Source organism: Anolis sagrei, chromosome X (assembly GCF_037176765.1).
Source record: "Anolis sagrei isolate rAnoSag1 chromosome X, rAnoSag1.mat, whole genome shotgun sequence".
Lineage (NCBI taxonomy): Eukaryota > Metazoa > Chordata > Lepidosauria > Squamata > Dactyloidae > Anolis > Anolis sagrei.
Genome location: NC_090034.1, coordinates 45,059,448 through 45,076,028, shown reverse-complemented (window position 1 = coordinate 45,076,028; position 16,581 = coordinate 45,059,448). Strand labels below are relative to the sequence as shown.

At 43.0% G+C, this 16,581-nt stretch overlaps 1 protein-coding gene across 2 annotated transcripts in view; it reads right to left on the bottom strand.

The window, feature by feature from the left end:
- The window catches only part of SLC8B1 (solute carrier family 8 member B1), a 40,880-nt gene extending 24,396 nt beyond the window's left edge, over positions 1 to 16,484 (bottom strand). The window contains exon 1 of one of the 2 annotated variants that reach the window (XM_067473266.1): positions 16,353 to 16,484. The gene's annotated coding sequence lies outside the window, so the exon portion shown is untranslated. Of the gene's footprint in view, positions 1 to 2,111; positions 2,189 to 16,352 lie in introns of those variants that run through there. The other variant, XM_067473264.1, reaches the window with a different exon arrangement.
- Between the last annotated feature and the right edge of the window lie 97 nt (positions 16,485 to 16,581).

Here is a 16,581-nt window from a genome sequence, read left to right as displayed (position 1 = left end):
GAAGAATCCTTTGCAATTTGTAAACACCCATTGCTCTCTCTACAGGGACACTGAAAAAGACCATCCGAACTATCATTCCTGGCTCAGCAGCCGATGACTCAATAATGGCAGCTCCCAGCAGGACAAAAGGATGCACATTACCTATTTATGCATTGATGGAATGAGGGAGAAGTGGTTGCCCATTACCTCCTAATAGCTTTTGGAGGCATGCGGGTCAGGAAAGATGAAGCCGATATACCTGGATAGATCGATCAACAAGGATGTGGGTAGGACAGTCTCCTTTCAAAGAGGAAAGCGGGATGAAATTTACGATTATTATTAATATAGTTCAAGATGCCCTTGTCTTGCTCAGCAGAGCCGTCAGTATCAATATGGGGCAAGCCTTGAGAGGAGTAGTCCTCCATAGTGACTTTATCAAGCTCTGGGTCCAAGTACACACCTCCAAATTAATCCAGATGAACATCTGAATGTGTGAAGAGGCCAACCTCAGTCTGTAATGTCATAAAGACGTTCTAACATTGGCACAGAGCTCTGGATACAGAGCTGAGAAATTAACAACCAGTGATAGTAACAGACCAAGGCCAGGGCAAAGGGGGAGATTTGGGGTGTCAGCACAATGGACTTTTGAAAGCTGGACTTTTCCTGCTGGCGAAGAAGCGTTATGCGGGATTTTCCGCTCCAGCTGCACAAATCCGGTCACTGGGCACTGTACATTTGGGATACGGGAAAATTGGGGGCAAGGCATTTGCTTCAGGCTGCAAAGTGCCTGGGGAGGGCCCCATCTGTCCCTTGTCTAGAACAATCGGAACCTTCAAAGGAAGCCTTCAGCCTGGAAAAGGCCAAGTCCCTGTTTGGCTTGAAGGTAGCCTGCCATTGCATTTCTATCAATTTCCAGCCTAACCTGCTTTACAAGGCAGTCAGAAAGCTCGCTGGCAGAATGAAACACGCCCCCTTTTCCACCTTGAAGGAAAAGGCAGTGTACAGACCCCATAAAGACTTATACATCAATCACAATGTGTCCAGGAAATACTATATTATTGTTGTTTTTGTTATTGGGTTAAAAGGTGGGGGAGAAACTCCCTCTTTGTTGCCTCCTTGTTGGACAGATTGGAGAAAACCTTCTGAAATCGAAAAGCTCCCAGAAGACTATATTATTATTATTATTAGTTATTATTATTATTATTGGGTTAAAAGGTGGGGAGAGACTCCCTCTGAGGATTCCTTGTCGGAGAAAACCTTCTGAAATTGAAATGTCCCCAGAGAGGCTCACTTGTGACAAGCTACACTGAAACACTTATTATTATTATTATTATTATTATTATTATTATTATTATTAGGCCCCTTGGGGAGATAGGGTGAAATATAAAATTTAATTATCATCATCATCACCTTTCTTACTCTATTTATTTATACCCCACTTTCCCTCTTAATCGAGACTTCAAGCAGCTCACAATATTGAAAACAAACAACAACAATAGTAAAACAAAATCGAAATATTGAAAACATAAAATAAAAAAATATTGGACATTTCAGACCTACATCTGAGGTCAGGGCACTGCAGAGTTGGCCATTTTGTCCTCACAACGACCCTGCAAGGTAGGCCAAACAGGGGGGAAAAAACAACCAGAGCATAGCAGAGAAAGGGTCACCCAGGTTGCATCTACACTATAGAATTAATGCGCTTTGGTGCCCTGGCTCAATGTTATGGAATCTTAGGAGGTGTCGTTTGCGTGTCCTTTGGCAGAAAAGGCGAAAGACTTTGTCAAACTACAAACTCGCTGCATTCCATTGCATTGAAAACATTCCTTCTCAGTTGTGGACTCAAGCTCCCAGAAGCCTCCGCTGCCTGGGCCAATTGGGAGGAATTCTGGGAGTTGAAGTCCAAAGCGCACGGGAGCCCATCCTCAGCGAGGCCTTGACGTATTCACTCAAGTCTAGCCCAAACTTTGGCTTTGGAACTTCAACTCCCAGAATTCCCGCTCGTTGGCCGAGACGGCCGAGGCTTCTGGGAGTTGAAGTCCAACCCTCTAATAAGCCCAGCAAGCAGTAAACAATGCCGCTCCCGAGGGATAGTTCTCCGGCGTTCTCTTGCCCTAGGAGGAGAAACTCACCATTGACCGGAAAAGAAGCTACTCCCACAATTGGACTCACGCTCTCTCCTCCCGCTACCTTTAGCCGGTCCCTAGCCCCGCCCCCTTCTCTGGCCTCGCCCCCTTTCCCCCTCAGCAGCGCCTTAAAGAGACCCGGCCGCGGAGCTCTTTGCCCCGCCCCTTTTTGCCCCTCTCAGGACCCCGTAGGTGTCCCTCCTTGGCGTTCACTTTAGGCTTCCAACTCTTTGGGGCACTACGGAATGAATGCATTTTGACCCCACCTTTCGACTGCCCTGACTCAAGGCTAGGGCATCACTAAACTATTGAGCTATGCTAATATAATATAATATATTGTATATACATATAATACTGATAATAATATTATAATGTAATACAATTTAAAACTAATAACAGCAGGATTGAGGAGAAACAACTGGAAAAGCTGACACAGTATGAGGATTTAAAGATCGAACTACAAAGACTGGCACAAGCCAGTAAAGGTGGTCCCAGTGGTGATTGGCGTACTGGGTTCAGTGCCTAAAGATCTTGGCCTGCACTTAAACACAATCAGCGCTGACAAAATTAGCATCTGCCAGCTGCCACCTTACTGGGATCTGCATGCATTATTCGCCGATACATCACACAGTCCTTGACACTTGGGAAGTGTACAACGTGTGATCCAATACAACAGCCAGCAGAGTGTCTGCCGTGGACTCATCTTGTGTTTCAAATAATAATAATTTCATTTCTTACTCACATCTCCTCATGGCTCGAGGCAGGTTACAAAACAATTAAAATACATAAAAGGTAAAGATTTTCTCCAGACATTAAATCCAGTCATGTATGACTCTGGGAGTTGGTGCTCATCTCCATTTTTAAGCCGAAGAGCCAGCATTGTCTGTAGACACCTCCAAAGTCATGTGGCCAGCATGACTGCATGGAGCACCGTTACCTTCCCGCCGGAGCGGTACATATTGATCAACTCACATTTGCATGTTTTTGAACTGCAAGGTTGGGAGAAGCTGGGGCTAACAGCGGGAATTCATGCCACTCCCTGAATTTGAACCTGTGACCTTTTGGTCAGCAAGTTCAGCAGCTCAGCAGTTTAACCCACTGTGCAAAAAAAAAAAAAAACACTACAAATACACACACTAAAACATACTTCCATACAAGTTACATACCAAAACGTATCTTTATGATTTTGTACGTACCGTATTAAAACAGACAAAACAGAGATTAAACAAAGGACAGGCATTAAACATAACATTCATGTTTATGTTTAAGGACTGTCTGGGTAGGCCTGCCAGAAGAGACAGGTCTCCACTTGTGTCTTAAACTCTGACAGCTGATTTAGCTGTCAGAGCTCTTCCTTTGGCAGGTCATTCCACAGCCTTGGGGTGGCCGGTCAGATTCTGGGAGGCTGGAGCAGATTCCCCCATAGAACCTAAATTTTCAGGGTGGATTGTATAGGAGAAGGCAATCCTGTAGGGAACTTGGACCTAAGCCATGTAATTCTTTAAAGGTCAAAATCATCACCTTGTACTTTTCCCAGAAACTCATTGGCAGCCAGTGGAGTGACTTTAGGATAGGTATAATATGCTCACTCCTGGATGTTCCTGTAACCAACCTGGCTGCTGTATTTTGAACCAGCTGGAATTTCCGAACTTGGTACAATAATAATAATAATAATAATAATAATAATAATAATAATAATATAATAAACTTTATTTATACTCCACCACCATCTCCCCAATGGGTACTTGGGGTGGCTTACATGAGGCCAAGCCCAACAACACAGTACAATAAAATAAAATTGAAACACCAAACAACAGCATAAAATATAAAATACAGTAAGCAATACAAAATTACAATAAAATCCTTCACAATTACAGTGACAGTGAGCGGGCCACATGTACAGAATAAAATACTGAAAGCTAAAAACGAAGGGCTAAAAACTCGGGGTGAGATAGAAATAGAGCAGACTGTTTGTACGGGAGAAGCTCATCAAGATAGGGTCGAGAAAGGACCTTCATACTGGAGGGGGAAGTGTACTATAGGAACTAACATTGAAGGGGAACAGTGATATGGGATTATATGGTTACTCTCCAAAAGCAAAACAGAAAAGCCAGGTTTTGATATCCTTCTTGAACGTTTCTAAGATGGGGGCTCGCCTAATCTCACCAGGCAATGAGTTCCAGAGTCGGGGGGGGGGGGGGGGCACAGAGGAGAAATCTCTCCCTTGTTCCCACAAGGCGGGCCTGTGATAACGGCAGGGGTGAAAGGAGAGCCTCCCCTGAGGATCGGAGGGATCGGGCAGGTTCATGGAGGTACAAGGGTAGCCCAATGTAAAACGCATTGCAGAAGTCCAGCCTTGAGGTTACCAGCACATGCACTACCACCTTCAGGTCCTCCACATCTAGGAAGGGGCGCAGCTTATGCGTCAGTTGGTAGTAAGCACCCCTGTCCATTGTTGCATCTCCCTGGGCTCACTTTTGGAGAGACGGCTCCAGGAGAATCCCAGTTTTTCAGTGAGAGGGAGACTCCATCCAGAACTGGTTGACACACCTCCATCTCCAGATTAGGACCATTGATGGCAAGCGCCTCTATGACCCCTTCCAAACAGCTGAATAAAATCCCACATTACACCTGTTTTGAACTGGAATTTATGGCAGTGTGGACTCAGATATCCCAGTTCAAAGCAAATATTGTGGGATTTCCTGCCTTGATATTCTGGGTTATATGGCTGTGTGGAAGGGCCCTGTTTTGTCTGGATTCAATTTCAATGTGTTTTCCCTCATCCATCCCATTTCCTCTTCCAGGTATTCATTCAGAGGAGACAAGTTATCCTTAGCTAGAGCTCTTTTTAAAGACAGGGAGAAATATATTTGGATGTCATCAGCATACTGATAACACCCCGCCCCATGTCTATGGATGATATCTCCCAGCAGCTTCATGTAAATATTAAAGAGCATTGGGGATAGAATGGCCTCTTGTGGGATACCTTATACCAGCTCCTTTTTGGAGGAGGAGCTATCCCCAAGCCCCACCATCTGGAACCTACCCGAGAGGTACGACTGGAACCACTGCAGCACCATGCCTCCGATTCCCAGCCCCTCCAGGCATTCCAGAAGGAGACCATGGTTGATGGTATCGAAGGCTGCTGAGAGGTCTAGAAGCCCCAACAGGGACACAAACCCCTTGTCAGTACTGAGACAGAGATCATCCACCATCGCAGTTTCAACTCCATATCCTGCTAGGAAGCAGGTTTGAAATGGGTCAAGGTTTGAAATGGGTCAAGGAAGTGTATGTCATCCAAGACTGCCTGGAGTTGGAGGGCAACTGCCTTCTCTGTCATCTTGCCTCAAAAAAGGAAGGACACTGGTCTGTAATTATTAAGGTCCAGGGAATCCATGGAGATCTTTTTCAGCAGTGGTTTAACTTTTTCAGCAGTTAAAGTGCTATTAAATGGCATCAGTTCGACAGTGTCGATGAACTGTCTGCAAAATTAAGAATAAAATATGTACTGCAGCATATACATATTTAAATTATAAAATAGAAGACGGTAGACTCTCAGTTAACCAGTACCCATGGGGATTGGTAGATGCTGGATAAATGTAATTTCTGGTTGCTTGAGAGTGACGCTTAAAAAGAAGCCTAACTGAAGAACATGCCATACTATAAACCCTGCACTGACTTGATGTTTGTATTAAAAACAGTCATTAAAAGTATATTAAGATAAATGAAACCAAACATAATGTAAGACAGATTTATTTTCCGCTAAAATTGATTTTATTTTCATTTTTAATTCAATTTTTGTTATTTGCTTGAGTTCTGGTTAATGGAGAGTCTGCTGCATAGAAATGGTTGTTGTTGCTGTTTATTCGTTTAGTCGATTCTGACTCTTCATGATCTCATAGACCAGCCCACGCCAGAGCTCCCTGTCGGCCATCATCACCCCCAGCTCCTTCAAGGTCAAGCCAGTCACTTTAAGGATACCATCCATCCATCTTGCCCTTGGTTGGCCCCTCTTTCTTTTTCCTTCCATTTTCCCCGGCATCATATTTTGAATATACATGCATGTCAACTTATGGTGGGTTTTGTCAATTTTTGCTTCAAAAATAAAGCCTCCAGATCCTGGTCTTCATTGGAGGTTTATTCTCTGTGTGTATGAAATGTGTTTATAAAAAAAAAAAATACAAAATGGAGAGGGATACTCTCCTTTCAATGTTAAAGGTGATGCCTCCTCTCTTGGAAGTTCCTTCAGTGCTTCTATCAATGGGTGCATCTACACTGCAGAATTAATGCAGTGGCACTTAAAGAGGGGCCAAAGTGGATTCATTCAACAGTGTAGATGCACCCCGTGAGGCCTTCCACCATGTCATGGCATCATCTGATCGTAAAGGCTTTGCTGCGGATACATGTGCAACACGCAAAAGCCCATGGTTCGTCGCTTCCTCGATTTTAGTGTAACCACAGCCCCACTTCAAAGCGCAGCAGTCCCCAACCCAGGTGGCTGGAAAAGGATTTGCAATGTCTTGGGGTCACTTTGTGGAGGGCAAGTCAGTCGTGGGAGCGTCGTTCCTGTGCATTCCCATCATCAGATGGAACGAACCAACGCCAGGTTTCGAAATGGATTTCGAAACCATGAACAAGCTTTGGGAATTTGGCGAGGGTTTCTCAAATGCCGTCAAGGTCTATTTTGTCAAAAAAAAAAACCTCTTTCAGCGTGCCAAATGTCCCACTTGAGCTCAAAGCAATGCCACAACAAACCCTGGCATTCGGCACATGTTTCAGTGTACTGTTGTCATATGCTTTTGAATTAAACTCCAGGACAGAGGGAAACCCTTGTGATCTCTGTTCTGCGACAGTTCAAAAGTGCTAATTATGATCCATAAAGCCCTATGAGTTTTACACTGAGCCTACCTGAACATGAAAATGTTAAGAGTCCCTGTATGCTTTGGGTTTGAAGGCCCCCATGGGATGAGCTAAGAGTGTGGTGCGGCAGCAACAAAAGCCAATGCGATTCTAGGCTGCATCAAGAGAAGAATAGTGTCAAGATCAAGAGAAGCCATAGTTCCACTCTCTTCCCGCTTTGGCTACACCTTACCTGGAATAAGACTGTGTCTGGCTCTGGGCAGAACAACTCAAGATATGGCTGTGGACAAGATGGAAATGATCAAAGGCAAGGAAATGATGAATCCCTCTAAGGCAGTGTTTCTCAACCCGGGGGTCGGGATCCCTGGGGGGGGGGGGGGGTCACGAGGGAGGATCAAAGGACCATCAGAAAACACAGTATTTTCTGTTGGTCATGGGGGTTCCGTGTGGGAAGTTTGGCCCAATTCTATAGTTGGTTGAGTTCAAGAGGCTCTTTGATTGTAGGTGAACTAGAAATCCCAGCAACTACAACTCCCAAATGTCAAGGTCTGTTTCCCCCAAACTCCACCAGTATTCACAGCTAAGCATATTGAATATTTGTTCCAAGTTTGGTCCAGATCCATCATTGTTTGAGTCCACAGTGCTCTCTGGATGTAGGTGAACTACAACTCCAAAACTCAAGGTTAATGCCCACCAAACCCTTCCAGTATTTTCTGTTGCTCATGGGAGTTCTGTGTGCCAAGATTAGTTCAATTCCATCATTCAGAATGCTCTTTGATTGTAGGTGGAGTTCAGAATGCTCCTCGATTGTAGATGAACTATAAATCCCAGCAACTACAATTTCCAAACGATAAAATCAGTCCCCCCAACCCCACCAGTATTCAAATTTGGGCATATCGGGCATTTGTGCTAAATTTGGTCCAGTGAATGAAAATACACCCTGCATATCAGATATTTACATTACGATTCATAACAGTAACAAAATTACAGTTCTGAAATAGCAACGAAAATAATTTTATGGTTGGGGGTCACCACAACATGAGGAACTGTATTAAGGGGTCGTGGTATTAGGAAGGTTGAGAAACACTGTTCTAAGGAGTGTCTTAGGGAACTGGCTACGTTTAGGGTAGGGAAGAGAAGGTTGAGGGAAGGGGACATGAGACCCATGTTGAAAGATCTGAAATGAAGTCCCATTGAGGGGAAAGGGGCAAAACGTGTTCTCTGCTGCTCTGGAGACAAGGACCCAATGGAGCTATGGATTCAAACGGCAGGAAAAAAGATTCCACTTAACCCTTAGGAAACACTTCCTGGCAATTAGAGCTGTTCAGCAGCAAAATATGCTGCCTGGGAGTCTGGTTGATTCTCTTTCTCTAGAGGTTTCTAAGCAGAGGCTGGACGGCCATCTGTCGGGAGGGATCAGATGGTGTCCCCCTACCTGGCAGAAGCAGGAGGACATCAAGGTAAGGATAGCTGTACCAGGCTAGCCCATACTTTGAATTAAGTGCCGTTCCCTCCATGGACATCTCCTTACATAATAATAATAATAATAATAATAATAATAATAATAATAATATTACCAGCTGCCAGTTGTAAAAGGCCACCTCCTTAGTGGGAACTGCACGCATTATTCGCCGATACATCACACAGTCCTAGACACTTGGGAAGTGTCTGACGTGTGATCCAATACAACAGCCAGCAGAGTGTCTGCTGTGGACCCATCTTGTGGTGTTTCAAATAATAATAAAAATAATAATAACAACTTTATTTATATTCCACTCTATCTCCCCGAAGGGCGGATTCCAAACATAAAAGGCAAACATTCAATGCCTGAATACAACAACAATGCATCCATACTAACAAAAATTAAACAACCCAAAATATAAACACGAATTATAACTTAACAACTAAAATTAAATATAAAACACTGCCTGTTATAACAAAACATCAAGCATTGAATGGAAACAATAATTTCCCATTTCCTTGGGGCAAATCGATTAATCATTGCTCAAGATATCTGTTGAGCTGGTGGGGTGAGCAGGGCATGGAGGTATTTAATCTGGAGGTATCTAAACAGAGGTTGGACGGCTATCTGTCGGGAGGGATCGATGGTGTCTCCCTACCTGGCAGAAGCGGAGGAGGACGTCAAGGTGAGGATAGCTGTGCCAGGCCAGCCATATTTTGAATTAAGTGCTGGTCCCTCCAAGGACATCTCCGTATCTGGAGGTGTCTAAACAGAGGCTGGACGGCCATCTGTTGGGAGGGATCAGATGGTGTCTCTCTACCTGGAAAAAGGGTCAGGCTGAATGATCGCTGGGAGCCTCTTATAATTCTGTGATTCAATGAAAGCCTGTTTTGGCAAGGATCAGACGGGAGCATGGCTTCTGACTGATGTCCCTGTGCGGCTTTCAAAGGACAGCTGAACCCAAGGACCTTGTTAGTGGGGTCTCTTCCTTTGTGACGCTTTTGGAGCTTGCAAAAGCCAGGTGTAGCAAAACAGCTCCAACTTTTCCCATTGGTGCCACACCTCAGCAGTGTGAACCAGACGGCCCCGGTGCCTTGCTCTTCTTGGAGCATGTGATCCCAGAGACGCGCAATTGAACAAGGTGCAGTTTTGACCTTTTAAGCTCTTAAGGCTCTTATATCCCCAGGCAGGTCATAGGGCCTGGCAGAGGGAGGGCTATTAAAAAATACTGGGTTGCATTGACTCCTAGAGTGGGAAGAGACCCCCAAAGGCCATCCAGTCCAACCCCCTGCCATGCAGGAAGATACAATCAAAGCCCTCCCAACTTCCTTCTTCGTGTGGGTTTGAAAGCATTTGCATCCAAGAGGAAAATATCAATCCCTTGTGGTCAAGCAGATCAAGATGATGATGATGATGATGATCATTATTTACATCTCGCCTTTCTCCCCACAGGGTAAAAGTGCTAATGAGGAAGAACACAGAAGTATAAGAAAGGTACCCATTGCCCCAAATGTCTTTAATGACAGGGGAAAAGCCACATGCAAGGCGAAAGGTTTGCCCTTTTTTTGGGTTCAGAAAGGCATCGAGAGAAGGAACGTCTTTTCTTCCCTTTTGCAAAACAGCTATAATTCAGAGGTCAGGGGAAAAAAATGACACAACAAAACGTATTGAGTCCTGTTTGGGAGGCCGAATGATCGGTCACAAGACATTGGGAAGGGCACTCGCTTTGCTGGCATTATTTTTCCTCCTTAAAAAAAAGAGATTAGCAAGCACATTCCTGTGGCAAAAGGAGAAAGGCGAGGACTTGCAAGAGTTCGACCCCTTAAAAAATACAATCAAATGAACCCTACGGAGCCTGTGTCTGAAATTCAGAAATCCAAGAGATTCCCAAATCGGAAACATGGGCGGCAGAGATAATGAGACCTTGCTTTTCTGATATTTCAACTTTCTTTTGTGGGAAAAATTATTTAAAATATTGGACAAAATTATATACAGGTGATAAGATAGATGGTGTCTTCAACATATACATTCATTTTGTTGTTTAGACTTGGTTCCCACCTCCAAGCTCTTTCATAACATACTTGCAAATATTCTGAAATTTGAAAAAAAAATCCAAAACCCAAAAGACTTCTGATCCCAAACATAAGGGATACATAATAATAATAATAATAATAATAATAATAATAATAATAATAATTAGAATTAGAATTAGAATTATAGAGTTGGGAGAGACCACAATGATGATCCAGCACAACCCCTAATATGCAGGAACACAATAATAATAATAATAATAATAATAATAATAATAATAATTTGTACCCTGCTTTCTTAGCTACAGCGAGACCCAAATGGCTCACAAACATAAGCATATTAGTATTAGCATTAGTATTGGTATTATCAATTGTACCTTGCTTTCTTAGCTAGATCAAGACCCAAATGGCTCAAAAAATTAAATTTGTTGTTGTTGTTGTTGTTATTATTATTATTATTATTATTATTATTTGAAACACATCAAGATGAGTCCACAGCAAACAAGATCACTCTGCTGGCTGTTGTACTGGATCACACATCGGACACTTCCCAAGTGCCTAGGATTGCGTGATGTATCGGCGAATAATGCGTGCAGATCCCAGTAAGGTGGCCTTTTGCAGCTGACAGATGGTAATTTTGTCAGCACCGATTGCGTTTAAGTGCATGCCAAGGTCTTTAGGCACTGCCCCCAGTGTACCAATCACTGCTGGGACCACCTTGACTGGCTTGTGCCAAAGTCTTTGCAGTTCAATCTTTAAATCCTCATATCATGTCAGCTTTTCCAGTCGTTTCTCTTCAATCCTGCTGTCACTTGGGATTGCAACATCAACAATCCATACTTTGGTCATTAACACAATCGTGAGGTCAGGAATATTGTGCTCCAAAACTCTGTCTGAATTCAGAAGTCCCAGAGTAGTTTGATCTGTTCATTTTCTGTAACTTTTTCTGGCTTGTGATTCCAACAGTTCCTTGTCGCAGGCAGATGATATTTGTGGCACAAGTTCCAATGAATCATCTGAGCAACGGTGTTATGCCTCTGCTTGTAATCTGTCTGCATGATCTTCTTGCAGCCGCTGAGGATATGATCTATTGTTTCATCTGCTTCCTTGGGATCTGTCGTCGACTTCTCAATTCTGGCTTTGATGGCATTGGTTCTAATGGCTTGTTCTTGGGCTACCAGAATCAGGTCCTCCTTTGTCTCCTTTTTCAGAGTTCCATTTGTGAGCCACAGCCATGTTTTTTCTTTGTCAATTTGGCTCTCAATTTTCCCCAGGAACTGTCCATGGAGACCCTTCTTTTGCCAGTTTTCTCTTCTGCTCTGCATTGTGTTCTTACGGTATTCACTCATTGTCTTTTGCACTTTAAGCAGTTTACTACTATTGATTTATTATTATTTGTACCCTGATTTCTTAGTTGGATCTAGATCCAAATGGCTCACATGTTTAAACATATTATTATTATTATTATTTGAAACACAACAAGATGAGTCCATGGCAGACACTCTGCTGGCTGTGTACTGGATCACATGTCGGACACTTCCCAAGGACTGTGTGATGTATCACCGAATAATGCATGCAGATCCCAGTAAGGTGGCCTTTTGCAGCTGGCAGATGGTAATCTTGTCAGCACCAATTATGTTTAAGTGCAGGCCAAGGTCTTTAGACAGTGCACCCAGTGTGCCAATCACCACTGGGACCACCTTTACTAGTTTGTGCCAGAGTCTTTGCAATTCGATCTTTAAATCCTCATATCGTGTCAGCATTTCCAGTTGTTTTCCCTTCAATCCTGCTGTCACCTGGGATTGCAACATCGACTATCCATACTTTGTTTTTTAACACGATCATGAGGTCAGGAGTATTATGCTCCAAAACTCTGTCTGTCTGAATCCGGAAGTCCCAGAGTAGCTTGACGTGTTCATTCTCTGTAATTTTTTTCCGGCTTGTGATCCCACCGGTTCTTTGTCGCAGGTAGATGGCATTTGTGGCACAAGTTCCAATGAATCATCTGAGGAACAGTACTATGCCTTTGCTTGTAGTCTGTCCGCGTGATCTTCTTGCAGCAGCTGAGGATGTGATCTATTGTTTCATCTGCTTGCTTGGGATCTGTCATCGACTTTTCAATTCTGGCTTTGATGGCATTGGTTCTAATGGCTTGTTCATCATCATCATCATTATTATTAGCAGCAGCAGCAGCAGTAGTAGTACCCTATTTTCCTATATGTATCAAGACCCAAAGTGGCTCACAAGTTTTAAAATATTATTCTTATTGTAATATCCCACTTTCCTCTCTGAAAATAAGAACTCAAAGTGGCCAAGAGACTCAAAACAATCTATACACATAATAAAAGTGAAGATATGTATGTGTATATGTCTGGGATGCCCCCTTTCACAAACAGGCTCACAGGTATGACCCCCCACCTATGAGAAGCCACCAAAGGCCCTCGCTCCAATGACACTGCAGGTTACATTTGGCACACAGAACCCTCATGACCAAAGAAAAATACTGGAGGTCTTTTTCGAGAATTCACCTTGATTTATAGGAGTTGTAGTTCACCCACATCCAGAGACACTGTGACCAACACCAATGATGAATATGGACCAGACTTGGCACACAGAACCCCCATGGCCAACTGAACCTTCTGGAGGAATTTAAGGGGACTGGCCCACTATGGTGGGAACTGTAGTTTATCCTGCAGCCAGAGAGCACACTGAACCCTACCAATGATGCATCTATAGCAGTGGTTCTCAACCTGTGGGTCCCTAGATGTTTTGGCCTTCAACTCCCTGAAATCTTAACAGCTGGTAAACGGGCTGGGATTTCTGGGAGTTGTTGGCCAAAACACCTGGGGATCCACAGGTTGAGAACCACTGATCTAGAGCAAACTTGCCCAACATGACAAACTTTATTGATAGAGTTTCAGGGGGTTAACCTGGCATACTGTGAGTTGTGGTTAACCCACAGCCTTATGCATTATGTATTTTTTTTTAAAAAAAAAGAATGACTTTTTCAAATACCCAAGGTAGAAGAAAATAATGATGATGATGTTACCCAGCTGTCCTCAAAGGTCAAGGTGGAGTCCAACACAGTGAAATACATAGATAAAACATAAACCATTCAAGTCAATGTCTTAAACAGCCTGAGCAAAGCTTGAAACGCATTCAGATCATGCACACAGTATCCATTTAAAGCTCCGACAAAATAGAAATACATATATATTTAAAAAACATTAAAACATGCGATGATTAAAACAACTGTTTAAAATCGCATCCACTTCATCACACTAGAGAAAAAAATCCACTTAAAATCCGGTTTCTGCTTCCTGCAGAATTCTGGGGTTTATAGTTTAGTGAGGCTGTTAAAGGTTCCTTCAAAAACTACAAACCCTAAAATTCTGCAGGAAGCAGAAACCGGATTTTAAGTGGATTTTTTCTCTAGTGTAATGAGGCCTGAATCCAGTGTTTTTCAACCTTCCTAATGATACAGTTCCTCATGTTGTGATGACCCCCAATCATAACATTATTTTCGTTGCTGCTTCATAACTAATTTTGCTACTGTTATTAATTATAATGTAAATATCCAATATGCAGGATGTATTTTCATTTACTGGACCAAATTTGGCACAAATACCCAAGACGCCCAAATTTCAATACTGATGGGTTGGGGGGGGGGGGGAGGTTCCATCCTTCCCTCCCTTTTTTTTTCTTTCCTTCTCTCCCTCTTTCCTGCCTTCCTTCTCTCTTTCCTTATTTCTTCCCCTCTTTCTTTCTTTCTTTCTTTCTTTTCTTTCTCTCCTTCCACCCCTCTCTTTACTTCCGTTTTTGTGTATCATCATGTAGCTTTTTATCATTTAGCTTTTTTAGGTTTTTAAGTCCTTCCTGCTCTTTTGGGGGGGGGGGGTTATGAGTGATGGTCACTCGTTGGTCTGTTAGGGGTGTAGTATCCAATTTTTGTGTCAATTCATCCAGTGGTTTTTGAGTTATGTTAATCCCACAAATGTACATTACCTTTTTATTTATATAGACTAGCCATCCCCTGCCAGGTGTTGCTGTGGCCCAGTCTGGTGGTCTGGAAAATAAAGTAATGAAAAAGTGTAGGTTTCTAATATATGTAATTTCTTTATGTTTGAGGGTAAACAGTATTTCTTGCTGTTTCTTTGTTGATGTAGAGATTGTCTGGTTTGCCTACTCTGGAACATGCAACATATAATTGTCCTTCTTTAGGGGTTTCTTTCAAATCTATGATACTATATCTGTGTGTGTGTGAATCATATATATCTATCTATCCACATCTATGGCTGGGTGGCTCTTTGTCAGGAAGGCTTTATGTTTTCTTGCCCTGGTGAAGGGAGTGGGACTGGATGGCCTTAAGTATGGGGGTTCTGTGTGGGAAGTCTGCTCCAATTCTGTCATTGGTGTGGTTCAGAATGCTCTTTGATTGTAGGTGATCTATACATCCTAGTAACTACAACTCCCAAATGTCAAGGTCTGTTTTCCCATCTGGGTTCATATTTGGGCATATGGAATATTCGTGCCAAGTTTGGTCCAGATCAATCATTTTTTGAGTCCACATTGCTCTCTGGATGTAGGTGAACTATAACTCCCAAACTCAAGGTCAATGCCCACCAAACCCTTCTATTTTTTTCTGTGGGTCATGGGAGTCCCATGTGCCACGTTTGGTTCAGTTCCATCATTGGTGGAGTTCAGAATGCTCTTTGATTGTAGGTGAACTATAAATCCCAGCAACTACAACTCCCAAATGACAAAATCAATTTTTTTGAGTGATGGTCACTCTTTGGGTTAGTAAGTGTCTTGTGGCCAAATTTGGTGGCAATTCGTCCAGTGGTTATTGAATTATGTTAATCCCACAAATGAACATTTCATTTTTATTTATATAGAGTAGCCATCCCCTGCCACGTGTTGCTGTGGCCCAGTCTGTGTATATGTGTTTTGTGTTTATATATATTTGTGTATATAATAAAATAATAAAACTTGATTTATACCCCGCCTGTGTGTTTATGTAAACATGTGGTTTTGTGCATGCGTTGTAATGTGTTTTTCAATTTTTGGCTTTTAAAGTCTCTTCTGCTGTGTTTTTCAGTGTTTTTATGAGTGATGATCACTTATTGGCCTGATAAGTGAATTGTGTCCAAATTTGGTGCCAATCCGTCCAGTGGTTTTTGAGTTACGTTAATCTCACAAACGAACATTACATTTTATTTATATAGAAAACTAGCCGTCCCCTGCCATGCGTTGCTGTGGTCCACTCTGGTGGTCATGGGGGTTCTGTGTGGGAGGTTTGGCCCAATTCTAATGTCGGTGGGGTTCAGAATGCTCTGTGATTGTAGGTGAACTATAAATCCCAGCAACTACAACTCCCAAATGTCAAGATTCCATGTTCCCCAAACTCCACCAGTGTTCACATTTGGGCATATTGAGTATTCATGTAGAGTTTGGTCCAGATCCATCATTGTTTGAGTCCACAGTGATCTCTGGATGTAGGTGAACTACAACTCCAAAACCAAAGGACACTGCCCACCAAACCCTTCCAGTATTTTCTGTTGGTCATGGGAGAACTGTGTGCCAACTTTGGTTCAGTTCCATCGTTGGTGGGGTTCAGAATGCTCTTGGATTGTAGGTAAACTATACACCCCAGAAACTACAACTCCCAAATGACAAAATTATTTTTTTTGAGTGAAGGACATACATTGGGTTGTTAGGTGTCTTGTGTCCAAATTTGGTGCCAATTCGTCCAGTGGTTTTTGAGTTCTGTTAACGAACGAACATTACATTTGTATTTATATCGTTATAGAAGATGAGTCCAAAACTGTTGCAACACCCCAAAGCTTCGATCTGAAACACTTTCTTCTTTAAAGGAGGGAAAAAGTTTTAGCTTACTGTTATAATGCTGATTCCACTTTAAGGTCCGTGTAGTTATGGGGCTTGTAGTTCACAGTTCCAAGAGCTTTGGGGCTGAGGAGGCTCAAGGTGGCTGTTGAAACTTCAAATCCCGGCATTCAGTGCGGTGTTGCTGTCGACGTTGTGGAGTGCGATGGGCTCTCCCAATGATCAGAGCTCCCCCTAGAGGCCGCCCCCGGCGTAGCGCCCCAGGGCACGGTTCAGTTGG